Genomic DNA, 26,421 nt, shown 5'->3' on the forward strand with positions numbered 1-26,421 from the left:
CTATCAAGGGTTCCCGCTCATGGCCTCACTGAACTCCTGGTACCTTGGTTTGGTAGTTTGTGCTCTCTGAGGGGAGGAAGCGCACATTCCTTTGGCCTCTAGCCATGACCAGTGAGGAAAGTGGCAAAAATATGATCACCTTCAACTGTCCACTGAGGAAGTGGAGGTGTCTGGATGTGAACACATCCTTTTCCCATCTGCAACTGCGGGCAAGTTATTTTAATTCTTTGTGTTTCCACTTTCTTATCTGTCCATTCTTCATATTTACTGAGCACCTCTCTGTGCCAGGCACTGCCAAATATAGTAGGTGCTGCCGAATACAGTCTTGAACAAAATGGGGAGAAAAATCCTATCCTTCACTGAGCTTTTCATCAGATGAAGATGGATGAAACCCAGAAGAAATCAGAAAAATGGGTTGGTGGAGGTGGTGGCTCATACCTGTAATCCCAGTGCTTTGGGAGGCCAAGGTGGGAGGATTGCTTGAGGCCAGGAGTTTGAGACCAACATGGGAAACATGGCTCGGCCCCATCTCCACAATAAAAATCTAAAAATTAGCCTGACATGGTGATATGAGTCTATAGTCCCAGCTACTCAGGAGGCTGAGGCATGAGGATTGCATGAGCCCAGGAGTTTGAGGCTACAGTCAGCTATGATCAGCACTCCAGCCTGGGCAACAGAGAAAGACCCTCTCTCAAAAAACAAAAAGAAAATGAAAATGTTTGGAATGTAAGCAACTGTGAATTAAGCTATGGAAGGAGGAAGGGGTGCATGTGAGGCAGGAGGGAGAGATGGCGATCTGTGTTAGGGTGATTAGGAAAAGCTTCCCTGAGAAGGAGGCGTTGGAAGCATGTGACTGAGGAAAGGACTTTCCAGAGGAAACAGCACGAGTAAAGGCCCCAGGGTGGGATTCCGCCTGATGTGTTCTGGAAATATCAGGAAGGCCATGGGGCTGATGTGGACCCAGCATGGGTGTGAGTGAGAGATTCCTGTACCCCATACAGGAATAGTGGGTATCGTTGCATGGGGACTCCGCATGTCACCACGAGTGGGATGTGAGGCTGTGGGAGGTTTTCAGCAGGGAAGTGACATGATGTGACATATTTTCACGGCATCATTCTGGCTGTTAAGAATAGACTGGCAGGGGGAGTGGGCAGGAGCAGTACCATGGAGAGCAGTCAGGAGACTATTACAGTAACGAGGGAAAGTGACAGGGGTTTGGACTTGGTTGGCGTCAATGGAAGCGGTGGGAAGTGATGGCTTCTGTAAGACGTGCATGCTTTCCAGACCTTAGACATATTATCTCATATGATTTTTACAAAGACTCGCATCAGGTGGAGATTATCATCTCCCATTATTTAAAATTATACTTTAAGTTCTGGGGTACATGTGCGGATCATGCAGGTTTGTTACACAGGTATGTACGTGCCATGGTGGTTTGCTGCATCCATTGCCCCGTCATCTACATTAGTTATTTCTCCTAATGTTATCCCTCCCCAATCCTCCCACCCCCTGCTATCCCTCCCCTAACTCCCCCACCCCCCGACAGGCCCCAGTGTGTGATGTTCCCCTCCCTGTGTCCATGTGTTCTATCGTTCAACACCCACTTATGAGTGAGAACACATGGTGTTTGGTTTTCTGTTTTTGTGTCAGTTTGCTGAGAACAACAGTTTCCAACTTCATCCATGTCCCTGGCAAAGGACATGAATTCATCATTTTTATGGCTGCATAGTATTCCATGGTGTATATGTGCCACGTTTTCTTTATCCCTTGTATCATTGAAGGGCATTTGGGTTAGTTCCAACTCTTTGCTATTGTAAACAGTGCTGCAATATTATAATGGCACGGGCACATGTATGTTCATCTGCCATTTTTACAAAAGAACCGGAAGCTGAGACCATGCCCAGAGTTGACACAGCTAGCATGTGAGCTGAGGGCTCAGGTCTTCTGAATCTTAACGCAGAGATCCTTCTGCTCCATTTCAGCCATTCGGTGTCATCATTTGTAAAGACTTGACTTCTTAAGGATAGTGCTTCCTAAATACTCTCCACCACAAGACCCTCATTTCCAAAACTGATCAGAACTGGATGATGAAAATGTCCCTAGCAAATAAGAGGGGGAAATAAAAGACAGAATGAGAGAAGGAAGCAGAGAGGGGAGCTGCCCAAAATTCCAAAGCTCTGCAGGCGGGGATCAATTCCTTAGGGTTATTTTTCCCTTTACTTGGGCTGTAAGTGAAAACTTAATTAAACGTGTGACTCAATTCAAAGAGGGGCATGGAGGATGTGACACTTTAAAAATATCACAGTGTTGGGCTTGGCAGTGATTCCAAGAAAATGCCTCCCTGAGACTTCAGACATCTGCATGCAAGATGATGTGCAGGGAGACTTTGGTAAGAAGGAATTGTATTATAAAATATGCCCTAACATATAATGGTAATAAAACTTACTTATCCAGCCCTGACCTCCCTCGGTAGCTTCAGATCTGTATATCCAGCTGTCTGCATACCCGCGACTTCACTGGGATAAAAAATTAGCATCTCAAACCTGTAAGTCCTAAACAACCTCCCAAGCCCGTTCCTTCTGACATCTTTCCAACTCAGTAAACACCACCACCACCTACTCAGTGCCTCAAGCTAAAAACCTAGGAATCATCCTTGATTTCTTATTCCCCCTCACTCCTGGGATCTGATGTCTTTAAGTGCTGTCTGCTCTACCTCCAAAATATATTTCTAACCTGTACATTTCTCTCCACATCCACTGATAAAACCCTAGCCTCCATGTCACCATCTCTTGCATGAGTTACTGCAACAGCCTTCTGATTTTTTCTACTCTCTTTAATCCACAATGCAGCCAGTGTGAGTTTTTTTCAATGTGAAATGTAAAACTGAACAGAGGGTGAGCCATTCAGTGTGCTCCAATGGCTTCCTAGTATTCTTAGAATAAAAGAAGAACTCTTTATGTGGCTTCTAACATCTTGCATGACTCAGCTGCTAACTTCTTCTCTGATCTCTGCACGTGCCAAGTCCCATCCTCATAGCTTTCGGGTCATTTGTTCTCTTTTCTGATCCCTGAGTACAAGAAGCTCTTTCCGTCCTCTGGGCTTTGCAGTTCCTCTTTCCTCTTTCTGAAATGCTCTCTGGTCAGCTCCTCTCATAACTGGTTCCTCCTCATCTTTGAGCTTTCAGCCCAAATATACCCTCATTGAAAAGACTTTCTTTCCTAACCCTGTCTCAGGGTTCCTCAGTCTCAGCAGTGTTGACATTTGAGACCAGATCATTCTCTGCATGGGAGGGCTGTCCTGTGCACTGTAGGATGTTTAGCAACTTCCCTAGCTTCCACCTACTGGATGCCAGTAGTACTTTCCTCCATGCTGTGACCATCAAAAAGTCTCCTGACATTGCCAAATGTCTGCTGGGTGACAGTGGGGCAGGTCACTTACAGTTAAGAACCATTCCCCATCTAAAATGTCCCTGACAGCTTCCCTTTATCTCTTAACCTATGGGTTTCCTTCGTGTATTTACTATTCTCTGCAATTAACTTTTGAATTATTGTGTGTTGTGTAAGAACAAGACATAATACAAATGTAACCTCCATGAGCATAGGAACTTTGAGAATCTTATTTATAGTCTGTCTTCCCAGGGCCTAACAGAGTTTCTGGCCTGTGGAAGGTATCCAGTAGATATTCATTGAATGAATGAATGAATGAATGAATGAATGAATGAACGAATTAGATATTCATTCCAGTAGATAATGAATGAATGAATGAATTGATATTCACTGCCATGGACCAAGCTTTGTGCTCAGCATCGTTCATGTGTTAGCTCATTTAAGTTAGCTAATGACGCAGGTAATACTATTATCTTATCGGCATTTTCAGGTATGGACAAGTGAGATTCAGAGATACTTGTGAAGCAAGTAAGGGACATCAGTTGAGCTCTATGACTCCCATAACCCCACTGATGAAAATATCAGCCAAACTTAGAAGCTTTGAACTCTTGACTCTTCTCCCTTCATTTTTGTATCTGACCAGTGCTTCATTCTCATTATTTATATCTCATAAACACTACCCTAAGTTCAATTCAGCTCCTCCTTTCCATCCTGTTGCCATTGAATTCATCAAGGTTCTCATCAATTCATGGCTGGTAGTACAACCTCCTCCTAAATCTGACACTGTTACTCTCTACCCACTCTTTCCCACCTCCATATGACAATGTTCATTTCTCTGTCAGGTCAGGTCATGAGCTGGTTTTGAAAATGTTGCTTCCTGATACAAGATAAAGTCTAAACTGTGTAATGTGGCCTCTGGTATATGATTTGATCTCTCTGAACATTGGTTTCCTATCTAAGAATGGGAATATGAGAATGGCCTTTTCAGAGCTAGATAGTTTTAGGATTCAATGTGACAAGGCATGTGAAAGTTTATAAGGGAGGCTCAATGACATTGATTTCCTTTCCTTCCCTTTCTTTACAATTGGAACCTTATTCTCCAACTTCAACTCCCATCAATCTTCCCTCCCCGCTCCTCTCCTTACTGAATTCCTATTTATCCTTCAAGCTGCAATTCGAATGTCCCTGCCATGGTCAAGCCTTCCCCAACCTTTCCTGGCAGGGTTGATGAACCCTGGACTGGGGTCTCAGAACTCCACTTGAGCACTTAACATGCGGTGCCTTTAAATACTGTGTAGTCAGTACTTGTTGACACGTCTTCCTTCCTGGTTAGACTAAGGGCATTTACACATTTCTCAATCCCTAGCACTAAGCAAGGAACTAGCATGTGGTTTTTGCTCAATAAACTATTATTTTATATGTAGGAAGATTGCAACACAATTTTAGAATTGCAGACCTGGGTTTCAATGCTAACTCTACCCCTAATTTGTCAGAAAACCTTAAGCAATTTGTGTTTTCCATCTGGGACTTGGTTTTCTTTCTCTTAAAAAATAAAGGTAGTTTTATCTTCTTCAGTGGATATAATTAGATAATTACTGCACTTAAGTTAAAAAAGGGCCTACTCTAGGAATCAGTAAAGCTAAAATATTGACACTTGGAAAATTTTGGAAATATCACAAAGCACTACATAAAACGAGCCTAATAATGATCCAGAACAGTAATTGTGATAAGTTGGTAGAAAATGAGACAGGAGAAGTCAGAGAAGACTTCCTGGAAGAGGTGGCCTGATAGATTGTCTCTAAAGATGACTGCAAACGATTCTTCCCTCCTTGTCAAAAAATGAACTCCATTTTTTTCTCCCAATGATATCTGGGCTGGCCTAGTAACTTGTCAATAGAATGCAATGGCAGTGCCTTGTGCCAGTAATAACCTTTTTTTTTTGAGACGGAGTTTCGCTCTTGTTACCCAGGCTGGAGTGCAATGGCGCGATCTCGGCTCACTGCAACCTCCGCCTCCTGGGTTCAGGCAATTCTCCTGCCTCAGCCTCCTGATTAGCTGGCATTACAGGCACGCGCCACCATGCCCAGCTAATTTTTTGTATTTTTAGTAGAGACGGGATTTCACCATGTTAACCAGGATGGTTTCGATCTATTGGCCTCGTGATCCACCCGCCTCGGCCTCCCAAAGTGCTGAGATTACAGGCTTGAGCCACTGTGCCCGGCCACAAGTAATAACCTTTACAAGTCCTGGCAGCTTCCACTTTGCTCTTAGAAGGAGCCACTGTGCCTGTAAAGATGCTTAGGCTTGACTTCTAGCCAGTGAGCCATCACATTGGAGGGAGGGAGGTCATGTGAAGAGGCATCAAGTCCCCAGAAATGTGAGAGAGAAGCTTCTTGGACTTCCAAACCCAATCCAGGCAATCAAGAAGGCAGCCAAGTGAGCGACTGAAGCCAATGTCACATGGAGTAGAAGAACCACCCTGCTGAACCCTGCCCCCATTGCTGACCCACAAAAACTTAAGACATAATAAAGCATTGTTTTAATCCACTTAACTTGGGGATTTTCTGTTTAAAAGCAATAGTTAAAAGAAATAGATGAGAATTTGAGTATGGGTGGACCTGACATGGGCAGACACAGTGAAAAAACTCTTTCCAAATAGAGAAACCAACCCACTGTCATGAATGAGGAGTTAATCTTAATAAGTGCCTCAGGCTTTCCTTCCAGCCTCTCAACCTTCACTCCCTTCACTTGCTATACCCCAACCATGCTGAATTTTTCTATTTCTCTTTCAACTCCCAGCCTTTTCTTGTGCTTTTCCCATTGCCTCACTTTTTTTCTGGTCCTCTTTGATAGCCTAATTTTTACCTGTCTTTCAGATCTCAAGTGCTGTTTCCTCTGTCATGCCCACTATTCTAGGATATAGCATGGTGTTGTTCTTCTTGATCTAATGTCTTTATTTCTCCATTGTGATGAGTGATTAATTAATTAATGGAGGGAAGGGAAAGCACTTCTCCTTACTGTAGAAAGCAAACTAATTAATGGAGAGGAATAATGGAATTAGAAAATTATCATTTGCAACCATCATAGTAATAATTGATTCAGGCAAGAATCATCAATAGATGCTCAAGTAAGTGGGTGAAAGTTTGATGAAGTACAGGATGCTTACACAGCCTCAGAGTATATCCCCTAAAATTATTTATTCATTACAAAGGGATGAAAGTCATTTTATGGTGAAAAGTCAACATCAGTAATGATAGAATAAACCAACGTCATGTACTGAGAAGAACACACTACCACTTATATAATAATTCAACAAAAATGTATGACCTCAATCTAATCAGGAAACATCCAGTAAGCCAAAATTATAGTCATTCTTATGTCCTTCAAAATATGTGAATATCCTGAAAAACAAAAAGAGCCAGGAAATCTTCCATATTAAAGGAGACTACAGAGGCATGAAAACGAAATGTAATGCATGATCCTGGACTGAATCCAGAGCCTGAAAAAAAATGCTGTAAAACATTATAGGAACATTTGGAAAAATTTTAATAAGATCTATAGGTTATATAATTATATTGTATGAATATTGAGTTTTTCTGATTTTCATTACTATACTGTGTTTATTTAAGAGATGGTTCTTGGTACACACACTCTGAAATATTTAGTGGTAAATGAGGCATGGTATCTGAAACTCATCTCACATTTTTAAGAACCAGTATGTGTGTGCCTACAGAGAGAAAATAATAAAGCAAATGTGGAAAATGATGAACAGTTGATGAATATGGGTGAAGAACATACAATTTTGTACTAGTCTTGCAACTTGTCTATAAGTGTGAAATTATTTTCAAATGAAAAGTTGAAAAAATAAAATATCAGATATCTAGTAGATAACTCACAGTATGATTACACATCCACCATATTGTTTAAAATGAACAAGATCAATGGTGCCAAACACTGGTAAGAACGTAGATCAACTGTAATTCTTTTTCACTGTTTGAGGGAGCGTAAATTTTACAAACACTTGGGAACACTGGCAGTGTCTACTAAAGTTGAATAGATCCCTAACTTGTGACTTAGTAATTTCATGCTTATATACCTATAAAAATGTATACGTATGCAAATTCTCCAAAATATATTCATTAGAATATACTATAGCATTGCTGTATTTCAAGCCCAAAATCAGAAACAACCTAAATGTACACCAAAAGTAGAATGGATAAAAAATTGTGGCATAGTCCCAAAATGGAACACTATATAGCAAAGAAAAAGGAATTATTTCTGCTAAAACAGAGGATGAATCTCACAAAAAGTATCAGGAAAAAGAAATCAGACAAAAATAGTGCATCTTGTATGACTCCATTTATAGAAAGTTCAAAAATAGGTAAAACTAACCTGCAATTGTTAGAAGTCAGGAGAGTAGTTCCCCCTTGGGGGAAAGGATGTAATGGTATGAAAGAGTTGTGAAAGTGCTCTTAGAGTTCTGCTAGTGCTTTGTTTGTTGATCTAGATGCCGATGACTCAGATGTGTCAATTTCTGAAAACCCCTTGAGTTTTATCCTCATGACCTAGGCACTTTTCTGTGTGTATGTCATTCTTCAGTAAAATGTTTACATTAACAAAGATAAAAGGATAATGATAACGATGCCCAGTAGTATGAACAGGACACTGTTGTATTTTTTATGGAGTGATTCAGATTGGTCATGAGATGTAGCTGCTATTGCTGCACATGGAGCAACTGAGGTTCAAAGATGCTGAATAACTTCCCAAGGGTCACACAGCCAGGAAGCAGCTAAGTAGAACTCAAACTCAGGCTTTTCAGTTGCCTGCGGAGTCTGCGTTCCTAGGTGCTGTGTTTCACTGTGTCTTAATGAAGAGCCCTTTGGAGTAGAGAAGATCTTCTTCATTCCTTCATCAAAAGGCCTTCTGAATAAACCCAGGATGTTAGACATTATGCAAATGAGCTTAAAAAATCAGAGACTCTGCTAATAAAGATGGAGAGAGGGATATGGTGCCAAACTGCAATGCGATAACGAGGCTGATCTTAATGCCACTTCTCAGTCCTTATTTGCAAAATCAAGATCTGAAAGGGGGAAGAAAAGAAAACCACCCCAACCAAAAAAGGCAGGGTGGATACCCATGAGATAAGATGGTTGTAGAACTGCTAATGATCCAATTAGGAAATAGAATATAGCTCTGTAAACCTTATTCCAATTATTATAGGATCCAAGCCTTGTAGTATATTCACTGTTGCAGGAGAAAGTGTATGGAAAAATTAATGGTTTGATTCTAATTTTGTTTCTTTTTTTTTTTTTACCAGTGGCAGATAACTTTTTGAATTATTAATCTGTGTTTTCTTTGCTGTATGTTTGGTCTTCCATCTCAAAGATATCTTAGGGTTTTTTGCCAGAGCAGATTGCAGAGGATTCACAAGATGAAGATACGAACTGGATTTATCAGACCCAGGAAGGGGAAACTAGCATCAAGAGGCAGGATTTTCACCCCTAGAAATTGAAAGGGGGTTGAACACAGGAAGTCAGTGTCTCACGCACAGCAGGAACTTTGGCCTTTATGAAGGAGCAGCACCCAATAAATTTAGGTATTAAAGGACAAGCTATCAAGTACCCCTCTGAAAGCAGGACCCCAGGGTAAGGGGACAGCAACGCCTCCAAAGGGTCTTGGGCTCCACGCTTAAAATAGAAGATAGTCACATGGTTTCAGACCATGTGCACCTCAGCAGAAAGGCCTATTTCAAGATTTCAATTCAATAAATACTTTAATAAATAAACTCTAGGGGTAGGGAAGCCTCAGTAACGACTTTTTTTTTTTTTTTTTTTTTTTTTAATTTTAACCAACCTAACTGTTTGAGGGTTTGGGATGAAGTTTAGTAGACACAAAGAAAATAAAGATATTTCTTCCACCTCTGAGACTGCGGACTTGGATGCGTATCTTCTACATGCAAAGTGGGTGGAAATTATCCCACATAGACTCCAAAAATGCATTTTGCATTGATAAAAATTACTACAACGGAAAGAATATTATCCCCTTTGTTTTTCCCAGTGCCTGCTTAATAATTCGTGAAGCTCCAGTCTGCTGTGACAAGCAAGGCTGGATTTGACTACACATTCCCTTTTTTTGTCCTTGGGGTCCCATTGCTCATGAATTCCTGATGTTAAATGTTTAGGCAGGGCTGTTTTAAGATGACTTCAAGTTTTAACAAAACTGAATTAAATACTCAACCAAGAGTATCTCCATTCTGCGAGGAAAGATATGATTGAAACTTATGTGGTGATTGCTGTTATCATCACATGTTATGAGCCAGGTATATAAAGCTAGTATATTTAAGTTTACCTAGATGCCAACTGTCACTTTTACCAGGGGCAGGACAGAACCATTCAAGTATGGAATTGGGTAAAATATGAGAATCATCATGGAAGCTGGAACCATTAGTCCAGATGTGTAGAAGGCTTGCAGCGATGAGAATTACATAACATTAGTGCATTTGCAGAATGAGATCTTCACCTCCAGCAGGAAAGGAAGATCCACCAGTGCAGGTAAACAAAAATCATCATGGTACAATCCATCACCATCTAGGCTCTGAGAAAAAGTGTATTCTTTCCAGGAAATTTTTTCTGCAGGTATAAGGATACTGGAAACTTCAGTGGAGGTTAATTGGGTAACAGAGAAAATAGCTGCTATCTGGATACTAGAGAAGGCTGCATAAGCAGAGTGCCAAAAGTGGCAAGCAAAAGATATCTTGATTAAAAATAAGAAGTGTCAAGTGTTTGGATGTGAACATCATTTGCGAACCTTTGCTCACACCAAGACCTTGTACCGGTGGGAGAAATGAAGGAATTTACAACTGCATGGCATGGTTTCTCTGGAATTTATGGCTAGATGGTTTTGTGTGAAGTGTCTCAGCAACCTCAATCTATGTAAATATAACATTTAGAATACTGAAATTGCATCATCAATCACAAAAGGAACAGAACTAGTTGGTGAAAATGTGAGGGCTTTGAGAGCTGTGGGATTATGTTCACAATGGGGTGGTTAAGTTTGGGTGCTCTAGGCAGGCAAGACTTGAATGTCACCTCCCTCTTTCATTGATGACATTTGTTGCATAAATGATTCAACACCTGAATTTACTCCAGCTAGCACTCAGTGCTATCATTTGTGTAACCTGGTGTCAAAGTGAAGTCTCCTTCAGCCTAGGTTGCTAAGAGACTGATGAGAAAACTCCAGTCAGTGTTAGAAATACAGTAAGAGTAAGAAGTAAATTACCATTATGCCAAAACCACTTAGATTTGGGAGCTGCTTGTTACCACAGCACAACACTGCTCATCCTGACTGATATAAACCAAAACTGGCTTCATCTCCCTAAGCCTCTGCTTTTTCGTTTATAAAATAATGATCTCCCTCAAAAGATTACTGTGAGGATTCTATGAGATATTCATGTAAAAGCACACAAGATTGTGCCTGACATCTAGTACATGCTCCAAATGTTAGTCATTATTCTTACTGAGGAGTATGTGGGGGTGCTTCTAGTTAGTTTGTGGCTCTGTCAATTTGAAAAACACCGCCAAGACAAAAAGAAAGGTATAGATATAAGAAAGCAAATATAAATGTACCCTGAGCTCCCCTAAGCCTCACCAGCCTGAGGGACAAATGAGGTCATGAACAGTAATAACTCATTTTCTTAGCTCCTGGCTTTAAATGTAAATTCTAGGACCTCTGGATCCACCTTAACATTTCACATGGTACCTTGTGAAAACAGCTCTGTTGGCTTCTCCCTAGAGCCCTCCATGATGAGAAATTCAGAAACAAGTTCATGGGACCAGGTGTAGGGGAAACATTACAACAGCAGCTAAGGATTACTGAACACCTACTCTGTGCAAGGCAAATTGCTAAGTCCTTTAACAAATATTACCATGTTGAACTCTTAATACCCCCATAGGAGTTCGGTTATAATTGTGCTCATTCTGTAGATACATAATCAAGGCCGTCTAGTTAACCTCCCTCAACATTACAGAGGTAGAAAGTGGGACTCAGAATGTCTGTCCCCAAAGCCAGCAATCATTATACTATGTCCTTCTTCCCAAGGCATCATTTATAAACCACCTTCTCAATCACCCCTTACAACTGTCATTATCATGAAAATCGACACATTAAACAAGATGCTTGTCGAGCCCATAAGACATGCTCAGATGCCTTGAATCCAAGTGTGAGTAAAAATTAGACCCAAAATGAGCCATTACATCACCATGACATAAATCAGTGTATTCATAAACAATGGAGAAATTGCAAGTGAGCCGAGAGCCCAGTGGCTTGCACCAAATCTGAAAGACGTCATTAAAAAAAGAAAGGTAATAGACTCAGAGCAGTCTACTGGGTAGGGAGGCCATTAATACAAGATAAATAATAGCAGTGAGTTGGAAGCAAAGGAGTTCATAAATTCTCACTTGCTTATTAAGGGAGGTATCTTTTGGACTCTCATTTATAATGTATATGACTGCATATAAATGAGTTATAAACATATGTTTTCCTTAAATACCAAGCACTGGTTGCTATTCTTTCCTGATGGAGAAAAATTAAGTTACAAAGGAATGAGTTAAGATTGTTTACCATCCTATTATGAAACAAAATACCTCATAGCTGGAAGGGTACTTAGGGATCAACTATCTGTTCCAACTCCATCCCTTTGCATACGAGGAAACTTCCAGTTTAGGCCACACAGGGATTTCCAGTGATTTAAAATTCAAACACACTAGTGAAGCACAAACACATTTTAATTTACTCCCTACCACTGACAGCTCTAATCAAGGCATGAGTCTTCTGTTCAAAGCCAACAACTGATCAGCCTTCATGATGAATGGACACCGAATCCTAATTCATATTGATTCCAGCTTCAGGCCTTTGCTTGTATTTCAGTCCTGAAACTTGCACCATTAGTATCCATATTACAAAATAGTATTGATTAGTTTCCATCCTTAGCTGGAACACTGATTGGCCTATCTTTTCAGGAGCAACTTTTTTAAGGTGATTTAAAACCATTAGGTTTGTATATGTTGACCCTGGATAAACAGAGTAACTATGGTCTAGGATGGAGAAAACAGTTATAAATAAGTATAGGGAAATCCCAGAGCAGGGTAGCCACTGATTCATTTCCCAGGAATCTATATGATTTATAGAGAAGTTCTTTGTCCCACATGGTACCCAAGCCACAGAGTAGAAATGCCTATGGGGATTTTTTGGGTGGAGAGGATTGAGGACAGGCTTGCAGATCCTCATGCCAGTGCGGTGTGGAGAGGGCAGCCAGGAGCACTTAAGTTTCCAAGAAGGGCACAGAAATGGCTATGGGAACCAGAAGACCAAAAACATCCTCACATTTGTGGATTAGGGATGTGGATACATTGACCCCAAAACAAAAGGCTAATATAGAACCATGATCAGTCAGCAGTGGTAGAAACAAAGGGACACATAGCTACACTAGGTGAGAACAGGTAACAACAGATGATGATACTTCTCCCCAAAGTCTGGCATGTCTCAGGACTAAAGCCTGCACCTCACAACAGGAACTTGAAACACAGTGAGAAAGATACAGAGAAATACAAGGGAGAAAAAGTTGGGTCAAGTGAGTAGTATCCACAAGAGATTGAGTTTTAAACCAGAAGTGATTACATTTTCTCTAATTCAATTTTGCAGTGGAAGTGGGTGCTTAATAGTCAAATTAAATTCAGTTACAGAAAATAAAGCTCTGTTTTCCCTTATCTGAGTTTTGTGATTTGGAAAATATCTGCAGCATAAAAAGTTCTTGATACAGTGCTGGGCTTAGTAATCTTTGGCTGCTGCAGCCGCGGTTGCTGTTGTCCTTGTTATTGCTGCTATTACTATGCTGTGAGCTCCTGGAAGCAGCTACCACATTCTGTCATCGTGGTTGTTTCTGTCTTTCCAATGTTTACCACAGAATAGGTTCCTCAGCACACATCTGTTGACTTGACACCTGACTTCACCCTCCACTTTCCCCACTAGCACTCAATGCCATTTTTCATGTAACCTGGTGTTAAAGTGAAGTTTCCTCTAGACTAGGTTCCTAAGTGACTGATGAGAAGCTCCAACAACCAGATTTAGAAATAGAATGTGAGTAAGACATGAATTTCCAATTGTGCTAAACCATTGAGATTTGGGGACTACCTGTTACCACAGCACATCCTGACCGATACAAACTAAAACTGAAATGTACTTGAGAATAAGTACCCAGTCTGTAGCATAATGTTTAACATCTTTCGTGTCATTTCATTTTTACTCTCTGTATTTTATAGTCAATGACTCTGAAATTCCATGCTATTAAATGATGTGTCTAAAGTCACAGTCAGTAAGGGACAGAGCCGTCTGAACCCAGAATCCTAGAATTTTCCAGTACACTAGATTGTACCCAAATGAAGATTCCTTCCCCCCCCGCCCAACTTTTTTTTGAGACAGAGTCTTACTCTGTCACCCAAGCTGGAGTGCAGGGGTGTGATCTCTGCTCACTGCAACCTCCACCTCCTGGGTTCAAGTGATTATCCTGCATCAGCCTCTCAAGTAGCTGGGATTATGGGTGTGCACCACCACACCTGGCTAATTTTTGTATTTTTAGTGGAGATGGGGTTTTACCATGTTAACCAGGCTGGTCTCGAACTCCTGTCCTGAGGTGATCCACCCACCTCGGTCTCCCAAAGTGCTGGGATTACAGGTATGAGCCACTGCACCTGGCCCTAAATGAAGATTTTCTTATACCTATTTCTCTAATATATCTTTTACTTTGAATATAATAGGAGATAGCTACTTGATCTATATCCTTTTCCACTTTTCCTAACAGTCTTAAAGTAAGTAAGGTTTGGAGTAGGAGACAAGGAAAGGCAGATGGCAGTTGGGAGAAATCCAGAGTGAAAACAAAAAACCATGAACTTAAAATTTTTTTTTAGGTCCCCAGTAGGAACAGTGACATATATGCAATATGGCAGCAAGTACAACAATATGGCAGAAAACTCTGATGGAGAAAATAATAATCCTGTTTTCCCGTAGGCTGAGACGGAATAAAAAAGAATGATATATGTACTGACAAGGATATGGAGTGACTGGAACTCCCACACATTGCTAGTGGGAATATACAATACAGAATAATTCAATTACTCTGGAAAACAACTTGCCAGTTCCTAGTAAAATTAAGTAAGACCCTATGACCCCCAGTTTCAATCTTAGGATCATACCCAAGAGAAATGAGTATTATATAAGTCAATTTTCGCATTGCTATAAAGAACTTCCTAAAGACTGGGTAATTTATAAAGGAAAGAAGTTTAATTGACTCACGGTTCTGCATGGCTGGGAAGGCCTCAGGAAACTTACAATCATGGTGGAAGGTGAAGGAGAAGCAGGCATGTCTTTCACAAGGCAGCAGGAGAGAAAAAGAGAGAAACCGTCACAACACCATCAGATCTCGTGAGAACTCACTAACACTGGAACAGCATGGGGGAAATCACCCCCATGATCCAATCACCTCCCTCCCACCAAGTCCTTCCCCTGACATATGGGGATGACAATTTGAGATGAGATTTGGGAGATGAGATTTGGGTGGGGACACAGCCACAGCATCTCAGGTATACCCACAATAACATTTGCACAAGAATGCTCATAGAAACTTTATTCTTAATCCTCCCAAACTGGAAACAAAGCAAAGGTCTATTAAAAGGAATAGAGGTAACTGCCATATGCAAATGCTATGTAACATGAAACATTAATAAAAATAGAATGAAATATGGTAAAAACAAATAACATGGACGATTTTCAAAAATATTTCGAGCAAAAGAAGCTAGAAACAGAAGAGTACTTTCTGGATCATGCCATTTATATGAATGGCAAAAATAGGCAAAGCTAAGCTACAGTGATTGAGATCAGACAATGGTTACATCTGACATTGGAGTAGTAACTGGGATAAGTCATAAGAGATTTTTCTAAGATAATGAAATGTTTTATGACTAGATCTGCATGGTGGTTACATAAGACATATACCTATACACAATTCCACTGATGTGTATACCTAAGATTTGTGCATTTTAGTTTATATAAGCCATAGCTCAACAAAATAAGAAAACTAAAAATGTAAAGAGAATGATAAAAAATGTTATCTGCATCTTGGCCAGGCGTGGTGGCTCAAGGCTGTAATCACAGCACTTTGGGAGGCCGAGGCGGGCGGATCACGAGGTCAAGAGATCGAGACCATCCTGGCCAACATGGTGAGACTTCATCTCTACTAAAAATAAAAAAATTAGCTGGGCATGGTGGCGTGTGCCTGTAATCCCAGCTACTTGGGAGGCTGAGGCAGAAGAACTGCTTGAACCCGGGAGGTGGAGGTTGCAGTGAGCCGAGATTGTGCCACTGCACTCCATCCTGGTGCCTGGCAACAGAGTAAGACTCTGTCTCAAAAAAAAAAAGTTAACTGCATCTCAAGATGGCAAGCAGGGCTGTAGGATCTTGCATGTTTGGGCACTCCTACTCCCCTGCAGGGGGCTTGGCTCTGGAGTCTGAATAGAGAAGAAGTGACCCAATCCTAGGATGATACATCCACAAGACTAGGATGGCTTATTCTGCAAGGCGTGGAAGCCTTGGTAGCCAATACTTGTCAATGAAAACAATGGCTGCTGCAGGCCTGTGTAGTGTGTGAGATACTAGAGCACCAGTGTGGGTATCTGTGGCTGAATCTGTGGTCCATAGAGATGACATTTCAAGGGACACCTCTGAGCCATCCAGAGCAGGAAGAAAAAAAAAAAACACCTTCAATGACACCCACAGGGCCAGTAGTTAACACCTCTAATCCCCTCTCTTTGGGAGGCCAAGGCAGACAGATTGCTTGAGCTCAGGAGTTTGTGATCAGCCTGGGAAACATGGTGAAAACTCATCTCTACCGAAAACTGAAAAAATAACAACATAGCAAGGCGTGGTGGCGCGCATCTTGGAAAGCTGAGGAAGGAGGATCTTCTAAGCTCAGGGGACAGAGGTTGCCGTGAGCTGAGCACACCACTGCACTCCAGCCTGGCTGACAAGACTGAGACCCCATCTCAAAAATAGTAATAATAATAACAACAACACCCACAGAAAACTCAGGACCCACTTGGGCTTCATTTTTCCCAGTAACTCACGAGTCCTAGGATACTTGTATAAACTCAAGAAGGGACAAGGGTCTCTTAAAAACGGCTACATTGAATTTCTTCTCATCAAATCATGCAGTCTAAGGTAGGAAGCCAGGTTCAGTGTTTATTACATGTTCCTAAGTATTATGAACACTAAAGTCACTTTTTGTTTTTAAACACGCAGCTCCTTGCAAATGCTACCTGCCAGAAAGAGGAAAGCAAATTTAACTTTCTCGTATCCAAAACCCTCAGCTTTCTCAGACAGCTTCACCCACTTGCTGCTGTATAACCCCAGGCAAGTGACCTTCTCTCCCTGGGACTCGGTATTCTCATCTGCACAATGGGGATGGTAGCTCTTCCTCATAGAATGGTTTTGAAGACTAAATATCAAAATCTTTTGAGGATTAAGGATTAAATCTCAAAGTATCTGTCATCCAGAAAGCCCCATGCAGACCAACTGCTTGATCGACTCAACTCACTTTCCAGCTGTTTGCTTGGAGATGGTGGACACAGAGACACGATTACGTGTGAAGACAGGTCCATTTTCAGAGATAAACTTGCTGAGGCTTCCAGCTGGGAGCCCAAATTCACTCACTGACACTGCAGCTACTCAGACGCAGCCAGGTGGAAACAGAGATGCAATGACTCAGCAAATTCAAGAGGTGGGGAGACCATCAGGGCACATTAGAGAAAAGAAAGGAACGTTTGCCAGGCTGCCAGAAATAAAGTTTTCTTGCACTTTCTTCCCCATGAAGTAAACATGTGCGCATACACACAGAATTTCAGAGCATGGAGACAAGTGGAGTATCATGAAATCTAGTTTTGAACCTTGTTTCTCACGGACATCCAGATTTCTCCCTTTCCCACCATCCCCTCCTGCCCTAACCAGAAACAATCACCCCCTTTCACATTCTCAGTGTGTCAGATTTCCCCATACAACAAAAGCAAATCAGGAGGACCACTAAGCAGCCTGGTCTGTGAAAGCCTTAGGAGAAAAACCACAAGAGCAAGTCTAGTCCCAGCCTGCCCTTAGCCGGCTATGCAACACCAGTCATCACTTCGTCTCTCCCCAGCCTCCACTTCTCCATCTGCAAAACCAGAGTTTGAAGCAATTACTCGCTCCCATTGGAAATTTTTGATTTCCAATTTTATAAATTATTAAACAGTGAGATGCTGGCAGAGAGTTACTTAAAAGACCACGTGAGAGGATATTTTCAATTCATCATTCAACAAACATTCTTCAAACTACAAACTGAGAATGCAATGAAGAGGCAAGCCATGTCTCTTTTCCTCGAGGAAGTTATTCCCTAGTGATAAACAATGAACAGAACTAGGAAATTAACACTTAGAAGTTCCGCCTGCTAGTCTCGTGAGATATACACAGTGAAACATACATGAAGTGTATTTATAAGGACTGGAGGGCAGGAAGGCTTCCCAAAGGATGAGATGCTTCAACTGAGAACTTTTTACACATTTTCCTCATTGTAAACATGTTGATAAATAAAAAAAAAAAAAAAAGGCTTGGCACAGTGGCTCATGCCTGTAATCCCAGCATTTTGGGAGGCCAAGGCAGGAGGACCACTTGAGGTCAGGAGTTCAAGGCCAGCCTGGCCAACATGGGGAAACCCCGCCTCTACTAAAAATACAAAAATTAGCCGGGTGTGGTGGTGAGTGCCTGTAATCCCAGCTGCTCAGGAGGCTGAAGCAGGAGAATTGCTTGAAAACAGGAGGTGGAAGTTGCAGTGAGCCGAGATCACGTCACTGCATTCCAGCCTAGGTGACAAGAGTGAAACTATGTCTCAAAAAAAAAAAAAAAGGAAATGAAAATTACCCATAGCCCCACCCCTCTGAAACAAACCCCCTTACACACATTGATATTTATTCTTCCAGTCTTCTGTCTGTATGATATACATATATGGACACTTTTTAAAACATGGATTATGTAATATACACGATTTTAAATTTTTCTCATAATACACTGCAAACATCTTCTGAAGAAATTGTCACTTAAATAACCTTCATGCTATTCTGTTGAACGAATATGCCATCATTTGTTTAATGAAGACTGTAAATAGGTCATTTATAGTTTTCTTTACTACTACAGGCAACATTGAGATGAAAGGGCTTGTAGCTCACCCACATCCTCTTTATTTTCTCATAACGGATTCCTAGTGAAATCATTGAGTCGAAATCATGCCTAGCAGACCCCCTTACCCACGGGGTGGTAGTGCGGGGTATACTTTCCAAAACCCCCAGGGGATGGCTGGAAACAAGGATGGCACTAAGCCCTAAATGCAGTTTTTCCCCTATCTATACACACCTATGATAAAGTTTATCTTATAAATTGGGCACAATGAAAGATAAGCCAAAAATTAATTGAAAAATTGTGACAATATGCAGCAATAAAAGTTACATGAAACTGGGTGTGGTGGCTCACACCTGTAATCCCAGCACTTTAGGATTACAGTGTGGATCACAAGGTCAGGAGATCGAGATCATCCTGGCTAACATGATGAAACGCTGTTTCTACTAAAAATATAAAAATATTATCCAGGCACGGTGTCACGCGCCTTTAGTCCCAGCTACTTGGGAGGCTGAGGCAAAAGAATGACTTGAACCCAGGAGGCAGAGGTTGCAGTGAGCCAAGACTGTGCTGCTGCACTTCAGCCTGGGTGATGGAGCAAGACTCCATCTCAAAAAAAAAAAAAAACAAAGTTATGTGAATATGGTCTCTCTCTCAGAATATTTTACTGTACTGTCTGCTGGTAACTTAAACCTCAGACATCCAAACCATGGGGGATACTATATTTTAAGGCTTTTGGTACATAGGGCCAGATTTCCTCCTAGAAAGTTTTGCTTCCATCAGCATGAATGCACAAATTCCCCTACATTCTCCCCATTAATAGATGTTTCTTATATTTATGTATCAGTCACACCCAGTTTTTGCTTTTCAACATTGCCTGTTATATGGCCAGGCGTCTGCAATCACAGCACTTTGGGAAGCTAAGGTGGGAAGATCACTTGAGGGTAGGAGTTTGAGACCAGCCTGGTCAACATGGTGAAACCCTGTGTCTACAAAAAATACAAAAATTAACCTGGCTGATGTAACCTTTGCATTACACACAGTGAAGGGTATTTATAAGGACTGGAGGGCAGGAATGCTTCACAAAGGATGAGATGCTTCAACTGAGACCTTTTAAAACCTTTTTCTCATTGTCAACATATCAATGAATAAAAAGAAAATGAGGCTGGGCGCAGTGGCTCACGCTTGTAATCCCAGCACTTTGGGAGGCCAAGGCAGGTGGATCACTTGAGGTCAGGAGTTCAAGACCAGCCTGGCCAACATGGTGAAACCCCATCTCTACCAAAAATACAAAAATTAGCTGTGCTGGTGGGTCCCTGTAATCCCAGCTACTTGGAAGGCTTAGGTGCAAGAATAGCTTGAACCCAGGAGGAGGAGGTTGCTGTGAGCCAAGAATACCTCACTGCACTCCAACCTGGGTGATAGAGTGCAACTCAGTCTCAAAAAAAAAAAAATGCCAGTGTGTTCTTTATGCATGAATTTGAAATATCCCTGTATTTATTAAGGATATTGCCATTCTGGTCCTTTGTATATGTTGCAGATATTTTTCCAGTTTTCCATTTATGTAAGATTTTAACAACTGTTTTATTTACAGAAGAATCTGGTTAAAGTCTCTGCCTTCAGTTCCACATAAGAAATATTCATTCCTACCATTGGATTTTTTAAATATTCCCCAATTTTATCCTAGTACTCTATAGTTTGCTTTGAAGATATTTAAATCTTTATACAGATTAGTTGTGCCTTGGATACAATGGAGATGATAAAAGGCAAATTTCAATTTTGCTTTTATCAACTTCTATAATACTGGTCTTTGGATTTCCTACAGTGAGCAAGCGTTACTTTTGTAATTTAAGCAATTATAAAAAATGAATCATCTACTGGGCTTTTGTTAGGGAATCTGATGGAAATCTAACTTTTACAGTTTTTCAGATGTTTACTTAGGTGTCTCATCACCTATCAATAATTTGGAGCTGAGATTGGAGGATGCTTAGGAGATGCCCAGGTGAAGAAAAGAAGGACAGTCCAATCAGGGCAGGCAGTATGTCCAGAGAGGGTCAAAATTAGCCTGGGCTGGGGGCCGAGCACAGTGAGTCACACCCGTAATCCTAGCACTTTCAGAGGCAGAGGTGGGCAGATCACCTGAGGTCAGGAGTTCAAGATCTCAGTGTACTGAGATCACGCCACTGCACTGCAGCCTGGGTGAGAGAGCCAAAGTCTCTCTCAAAAAGAAGAAAATAGCCAGTGCATTCCAGGAATTCCAGGCTGATTCATGTGACTTGGAGTAAAAGATGTGAATAGAGTGCTCTTAATGCGAGGAGATTCTGGAAGGACAAATTTTTAAAATTCGGAAATCAAATATTAATGTTATCAAAAGTTTCCACCATCTAGAATTCATAACTATTAATGCTAAAGTTTTAGTAAATTTATCTTCTTTTAAAGAAATAAAAGGTGTCAGAGAAAGTTAAAGTTCCCTCTACTCATCATTTCCCATTTCACTCTCTCTTCCTCGGAGATAGCCACACTTCCTAAGTTTGCTACGTTCACACTTAGAGTCCAACAAATTATATGAGCACGTGTGTGTGTGTGTGTGTGTGTGTGTATTAAGATTAGGTTTTACTGCATGTGCAAAAAACCCCAAAACAAAGAGAAGAGGTGTTTTTAAAGATAAATGTTTATTTCCTTTGCATATAAGAGTCTTCATAGGTAGTCTAGACTTGATGTGGCCTCATTATTATGTTAGAAACCCAACTTCCTTCTATTTTTTTTAGGTCTTCCATTCCTGGAGCCTATTTCTGAATTTGCCTCATGGTCCAACATGGCTGTTACAGCTCCTGCCATTACATTCACATTCCAACCAACAGAAAGATTTAGAAGGATTAAAGAAATAGGAGTTGGATAGGAAAATGGTGTGGGTTGAACTGCGTTTCCACAAAATGTATGTTAAAGTCCTAACCCCCAACACCTATGAATGTGACCTTATTTGAAAATACGTTCTTTGCAGGTAAGATCCAGTTAATATGCTGGTTTAGGGTGGGTCCTGATCCAGTATGAAGAGTGTCCTTATAAGAAGAGGAGAGACCCAGAATTAGACACACATGGGAGAATGCAACCTCAAGATGGACAGATATTGGATTTATCTGTAGCCAGGGAGTACCAAAGATCACCAGCAGCACAAGGAGCCAAGAGCAAGGCATAGAATTCACTCTCCTCTATAGTCCCAGAGAGCACTGACTTCTGACTTTTAAAGCCTCCAGAACTGTCAGAAAATAAATTTCTGTTGTTTAAAGCCACCTAGTTTATGGTTTTTTGCTACAGTAGTGTTACCCAAAAAATACCAGGGTTCATTCCCCTGATGAATAACAAATGACTCTCCACAAGGAGGCAGGTTTTGGTCAATGGGAGTTTCATTGCTTGACTCAAGTAAGGACAACACTGGGAGGATTCTCCAAAGCGTGTCTCTCAGAGGGAAAGTGACAAGGGTTTTCTGAAATGATGGGGAGCAGAGAGGGTACGTCATCCCATGGAGATGTGCACATAGGTTGCATGTTATGGTAATGAAGCTACAGCTTTTCCCAGGGTAGAGACTTGAGCATGGTAATGAGAAAAGTTCACTTGGGCTCATCATCCATCAGGAGCTGGTTTAAACCAACAAGATGACCTCTCTCTACCCAGGGTTGGAGAAGTAAAACAGGCTGATTGCTCAAATGGACTAAATTCCTACAATCCCTGGAGACTCTCCCTGTCTACTTATAGTAGCCCTGGAAAAACCAATACAGAATAAATAAGGGGGGGGTGGGGGTGGGGGAATAGGTAGGAGGAGGAAGTGAAGGCGTTTAAAGGTTTTCCTCAGCTGTCCCTTATGAAAGATTTCCAGAATTGCTGAACAATACTCCTCATATCCTGTTGAACATAGCTTAAACATGGGCATACCTAGCTATAAGGAAATCCTTATTCTGGATTTGCACATACCCAGATAAAAGTTTTATTACACTGGGGGAAGAACAGTGATTTCAAACATTTATATATAAATGGCATAAACTCTGGTTCCCTTGCAATTTTCTCTCACTCCTTTGAGGGATTTGTTTAAGTTGAAAACATGTAATTCTAATTTACTATATTTAAGAGCTATTTTACCATGTATGTTTACCACCATTCACCTTCTGAATGATGGTTACATTTTAAAATGTTTTTCTCTTACAAAAAGAACTGCAATAAATGTTGCATTATCTCTTTGAGCATATGTGGGAGGATCTCCCTAAAATGTGTCCCTGTAGGTGACAGCATATAATCATTTTCCATTTTTAAAAGAATTTCCAGGCTGGGCACAGTGGCTCACGCCTGTAATCTCACCACTTTGGGAGGCTGAGGATGGTGGGTCACTTGAGGTTAGGAGTTCTAGATCAGCCTGGCCAACATGGTGAAAACCTGTCTCTACTAAAAATAGAAAAATTAGCTGGGTATGCTGGCACATGCCTGTAGTCCCAGCTACTTGGGAGGCTGAGGCAGAAGAATCATTTGAACCCAGGAGGCAGAGGTTGCAGTGAGCCAAGACTGCACCACTGCACTCCAGCCTGGTGACAGAGTGAGACTCCGTATTAAATAAAATAAAATAATAATATTTCCAAATTGTTCTTCCAGATGGTTGTGCCAGTGTATACCCTCTCTTGTAGTGTAGACTATCTTACTGCCAACACTTGATATGATTAAACTTTTTAATTTTTTTCATAAGTCCAGGTGAAAATAAAATGGTATCAATTATGTATTTTATTGAACTACGCAATGCTATAATTTCCATATAATGAAATGTACCCAGTTTAAGTGCACAGTTGAAATAAGACTTGACAAATATATACCCCCATGGAAATATGACCACAGTCAACACACAGAACATATCTACCACATATAATAATTCTTTGCTGCATTGTACAACAGCCACAAGTCAACAGATTGGAAGATAAAATGGAAAATTTTCTCTAAAAATGACATAGCAAAACAGACATAAACACCAGAAAATTTTAATACTCCTATAGCCAATAAATTAAATATAGAATTTCCTCAAAAACATAAAAGTAGAACTACCGTATGATCTAGAAATCTCACTGCTAGATATATACCAAGAGAAAGGAAATGTGTGTATCGAAGAAATACTTGCAGTCCCATGATTACTGCAGCACTAGTCACAGTAGCAAAGATCTGGAAGATCTAAGTGTCCATCAACAGAGGCACGGATAAAGGCAATGTGCTACACATATACAGTGGAGTACTATTCAGCCGTAAAAGAGAGTGAGATCTCGTTTGCAACAACACATATGAAACTAAGGGTCATTATGTTAGATGAAATAAGCCAGGCACAGAGAGACAAGCTTCCCGTGTTCTCGCTTACTTGTAGGAGCTAAAAAGAAAACCATTGAACTTATGGAGGTAAGAGGTGAACAGTGATTGTCAGCGGCTAGTGGTTGGGGGATGGTTAATGAGTACAGAGTTCGATAGAATAAGATCTGTATTTGACAGCACATTGGGGTAACCATAGTCAATAATTCATTGTACATTCTAAAATAACTAAAAGAGTATAATTGGATTGTTTGTAACACAAAGAAGGGATAAATACTTAAGATGATGGATGCTCTGTTTACCCTGATGTGATTATTACACGTCATATGCCTGTATCAAAATATCTTGAGTACCCCAAAATACATGTGTTTAATATGAAACCACAAAAATTAAAAATAAAATAAAATTTAAATGTGTAATTATAATTCATTCCTTCTCTCAGCCCCTCCACATCATACACACACAGAGAACCACCCCAGGCCTATGTGTTTTTACCACTGAATTATTTTGAACACTTAGGAAAGAAAGAACCAATCTAACAAAATCCTCAAATTAATCAATCAATTCAATGCAATCTCAATCAAAATCCCAGCAGGATTTTTTTGTTGTGGAAAATGACTGCATCGTGCTAAACAGCATGTGGAAATGTGAAGGGTCAGTAGAGTAAAGACAATTTTGAATAACAAAGTTGGAGAGAGGCCATCAGCAGTGCTAGAAATGCTTTATACCTTGGTCAGATGGTGGCTGCATGGGAAGAATCACTTTGTAAAAATTCACTGAGCTGCTCACTTGAGATTGATGCACTTGTATGAATGTTACATATTAACAAAGATGTTTACAAAACAAAACCACTTCCCAAAGCCAAACCCTCTTTTGCCAGGAGCAAAGCTTCTCTGGGAAGTCTTATTTATACTTAGTACTTTCATAGGGTATGGTAAAGTTGTTCAAAACATTAGAGGCTGTTCTTGCCTGCTGTGAATTTTATCTATCTATCTATCTATCTATCTATCTATCTATCTATATCTCAAAATATATGTAAAAATATTTTTTAAAATAAACACATACATGTAAAATATATATACACATAAATACATATGTAAAATACTTATACTAACATATAATATATAAAACATTTATGGAAAATATCTATAATATGTAAATATATGTAATACATACTATAGATATACAATTTATGTATGCATATATCACAGGCCAGGCATGGTGGCTCATACCTATATTCCCAGCACTTTGGCAAATTGCTTGAGCCCAGGAGTTTGAGACCAGCCTGCACAACATGATGAAATCCCTTCTCTATAAAAAATACAAGTATAAGTCAGGCATGGGTGGATCATGCCCACAGTACCAGCTACTTGGGGGGCTGATGGGGGATGATTGCTTGAGCCCAGAGAGACCAAGGCTGCAGTGAGCTGTGATTGCACCACTGTACTCCCTCCTGGGTGGCAGAGTGAGACCCTCTCTTAAAAAAAAAAAAAAAAAAAGAGCTGGGATCAGCCAGACCCAGCTTCAAATTTGGCTCTGCTGCTTGGAATAAATTGATAGGAATGGGAATAGCAGCTTTGGAAAATGAGTTAGCAATCTCCAGAAACTAAACATATGTCCAGACTGTGACCCAGCAATAAAATCTGCTAGGCATATACTCTATATATAAGACATCTACATAATAGTCACAAATGTCAAACAACCCAAGTTCTCAGGACTGACCATCTTTGGGTGTACTGCTTTACTCTTTAAGCTTTACTTTTCACATGTGTACAATGGACCTAATAACATACACAGTTAACTCATACAGTTTTCACAGCCAATGAAGAAAGCTCTTAAGATTTTTGAAACAAAGCACTTGATTTTTAAATAAACATGTTGTCAATCCCATTACTGGGTATACACCCAAAGGAATGTAAATTTTCTACCGTAAAGACACATGCACATGTGTGTTCATCACAGCACTATTCACAAGAGCAAAGACATGGAATCCATCTGAATGCCCATCAACGATAGACTGGATAAAGAAAATGTGATGAATATACAGCAGGGAATACTATACAGCCATGAAAAAGAATTCGAGTATGTCCTTTGCAGCAACATGGATGAAGCCAGAGGCTATTATCCTAAGTGAACTAATTCAGGAACAGAAAATCTAACATCCCATGTTCTCACTTCTAAGTGGGAGCTAAACATCGAGTATATACGGACACAAAGAAGGCAACAGCAGGCACCACAGCCTATTTTAGGGTGGAGGGAAGGATGAGGGTGAGCATCAAAAAACTACTTTTTGGGTACTGTGCTCATTACCTGGATGATGAAATAATCTGTACACCAAACCCCAGTGACATTTAGTTTACCTATGTAACAAACCTGAGCATGCATCCCTGAACCTAAAAGTTAAAAGTAATTAAGGATGTTGTCATTCACACCCTACTAAATAATAAAATGCTTCTCC

General features: G+C 40.6%; 1 long non-coding RNA gene across 3 annotated transcripts in view; it reads right to left on the minus strand.

Moving 5' to 3' along the window:
* LOC144578592 (uncharacterized) overlaps nt 1-26,421 on the minus strand; it is a 366,916-nt gene that overhangs the window by 90,284 nt on the left and 250,211 nt on the right. For all 3 annotated transcript variants that reach the window (XR_013524698.1, XR_013524696.1, XR_013524697.1), the window contains one exon: nt 14,733-14,803. This is a non-coding gene — a long non-coding RNA (uncharacterized LOC144578592). The remainder of the gene's footprint in view (nt 1-14,732; nt 14,804-26,421) is intronic.

This window comes from Callithrix jacchus, chromosome 12 (genome assembly GCF_049354715.1).
Source record: "Callithrix jacchus isolate 240 chromosome 12, calJac240_pri, whole genome shotgun sequence".
NCBI lineage: Eukaryota > Metazoa > Chordata > Mammalia > Primates > Cebidae > Callithrix > Callithrix jacchus.